Source organism: Syngnathus leptorhynchus, unplaced genomic scaffold (assembly GCF_054491065.1).
Source record: "Syngnathus leptorhynchus isolate UIUO unplaced genomic scaffold, UIUO_Slep HiC_scaffold_799, whole genome shotgun sequence".
Classification (NCBI taxonomy): Eukaryota; Metazoa; Chordata; class Actinopteri; order Syngnathiformes; family Syngnathidae; genus Syngnathus; species Syngnathus leptorhynchus.
In genome coordinates this window covers 1-2,500 of record NW_028232635.1, presented here as the reverse complement: position 1 = coordinate 2,500, position 2,500 = coordinate 1, and positions in this window count along the sequence as shown.

Genomic DNA, 2,500 nt, shown 5'->3' with positions numbered 1-2,500 from the left:
GCGGCTGGAACTCTGCGCCGGCGTGGTCGAGCGTGAGGCCTCGGCCCTTTGGCTGCCTGGTACCTAAAACACTTCCATTGATCCAGCCACGGAGGGTGCTGGCTGGTGGCTCCATAGCTCCATTGCTCCATAGCACCAGAGCTCCATAGCTCCATAGCACCAGAGCTCCATAGCTCCATAGCACCAGAGCTCCATAGCTCCATAGCACCAGAGCTCCATAGCTCCATAGCACCAGAGCTCCATAGCTCCATAGCACCAGAGCTCCATAGCTCCATAGCTCCAGGGCTCCATAGCTCCAGGGCTCCATAGCTCCATAGCTCCAGGGCTCCATAGCTCCATACCTCCAGAGCTCCATAGCTCCAGCCTGGGTGGCTGGTGGCTCCATAGCTCCATACTTCCATAGCTCCAGTCAGAGAGTTGGCGAAAATTGCACTAAGTGCGAAAGCCCATTCATTTACAACGGCGTGTCCGCCAGGCGGCGACATTTCCCCGTTACCGGTGGCTGCGTGGCGGGTGAGTGACAGAGCTTATCCGAGCGGCTGGAACTCTGCGCCGGCGTGGTCGAGCGTGAGGCCCCGGCCCTTTGGCTGCCTGGTACCTAAAACACTTCCATTGATCCAGCCACGGAGGGTGCTGGCTGGTGGCTCCATAGCTCCATAGCTCCATAGCACCAGAGCTCCATAGCTCCATAGCACCAGAGCTCCATAGCTCCATAGCACCAGAGCTCCATAGCTCCATAGCACCAGAGCTCCATAGCTCCATAGCACCAGAGCTCCATAGCTCCATAGCACCAGAGCTCCATAGCTCCATAGCACCAGAGCTCCATAGCTCCATAGCTCCAGCCTGGGTGGCTGGTGGCTCCATAGCTCCATACTTCCATAGCTCCAGTCAGAGAGTGTGCTAAAATTGCACTAAGTGCGAAAGCCCATTCATTTACAACGGCGTGTCCACAAGGCGGCGACATTTCCCCGTTACCGGTGGCTGCGCGGCGGGTGAGTGACAGAGCTTATCCGAGCGGCTGGAACTCTGCGCCGGCGTGGTCGAGCGTGAGGCCTCGGCCCTTTGGCTGCCTGGTACCTAAAACACTTCCATTGATCCAGCCACGGAGGGTGCTGGCTGGTGGCTCCATAGCTCCATAGCTCCATAGCACCAGAGCTCCATAGCTCCATAGCACCAGAGCTCCATAGCTCCATAGCACCAGAGCTCCATAGCTCCATAGCACCAGAGCTCCATAGCTCCATAGCACCAGAGCTCCATAGCTCCATAGCACCAGAGCTCCATAGCTCCATAGCACCAGAGCTCCATAGCTCCATAGCACCAGAGCTCCATAGCTCCATAGCTCCAGGGCTCATAGCTCCAGGGCTCCATAGCAACCAGAGCTCCATAGCTCCATAGCACCAGAGCTCCATAGCTCCATAGCTCCAGCCTGGGTGGCTGGTGGCTCCATAGCTCCATACTTCCATAGCTCCAGTCAGAGAGTTGGCTAAAATTGCACTAAGTGCGAAAGCCCATTCATTTACAACGGCGTGTCCACAAGGCGGCGACATTTCCCCGTTACCGGTGGCTGCGCGGCGGGTGAGTGACAGAGCTTATCCGAGCGGCTGGAACTCTGCGCCGGCGTGGTCGAGCGGCTGGCCTCGGTAGTTGAGGTACCAGGGGTGGGGGCGGGGAGCTCCAGGCGGGTCTTGTGAGAGAGTGAAGCCGAGCGGCTGGAACTCTCGGCCGGCCTGGTCGAGCGGCTGGCCTCGGTAGTTGAGGTACCAGGGGCGGGCTGGGGAGCTCCAGGCGGGGCTTGTGAGAGAGTGAAGCCGAGCGGCTGGAACTCTGGGCCGGCCTGGTCGAGCGGCTGGCCCTCGGTAGTTGAGGTACCAGGGGTGGGCTGGGGAGCTCCAGGCGGGGCTTGTGAGAGAGTGTAGCCGAGCGGCCTGGAACTCTGGGCCGGCGTGGTTGAGCAGCATGCCCGCGGAGGTGGCTCTTCCATAGGCAGGGAGGGTGCTGGAGCTCCACACTTCCATAGGCAGGGAGGGTGCTGGAGCTCCACACTTCCATAGGCAGGGAGGGTGCTGGAGCTCCACACTTCCATAGGCAGGGAGGGTGCTGGAGCTCCACACTTCCATAGGCAGGGAGGGTGCTGGAGCTCCACACTTCCATAGGCAGGGAGGGTGCTGGAGCTCCACACTTCCATAGGCAGGGAGGGTGCTGGAGCTCCACACTTCCATAGGCAGGGAGGGTGCTGGAGCTCCACACTTCCATAGGCAGGGAGGGTGCTGGAGCTCCACACTTCCATAGGCAGGGAGGGTGCTGGAGCTCCACACTTCCATAGGCAGGGAGGGTGCTGGAGCTCCACACTTCCATAGGCAGGGAGGGTGCTGGAGCTCCACACTTCCATAGGCAGGGAGGGTGCTGGAGCTCCACACTTCCATAGGCAGGGAGGGTGCTGGAGCTCCACACTTCCATAGGCAGGGAGGGTGCTGGAGCTCCACACTTCCATAGGGCAGGG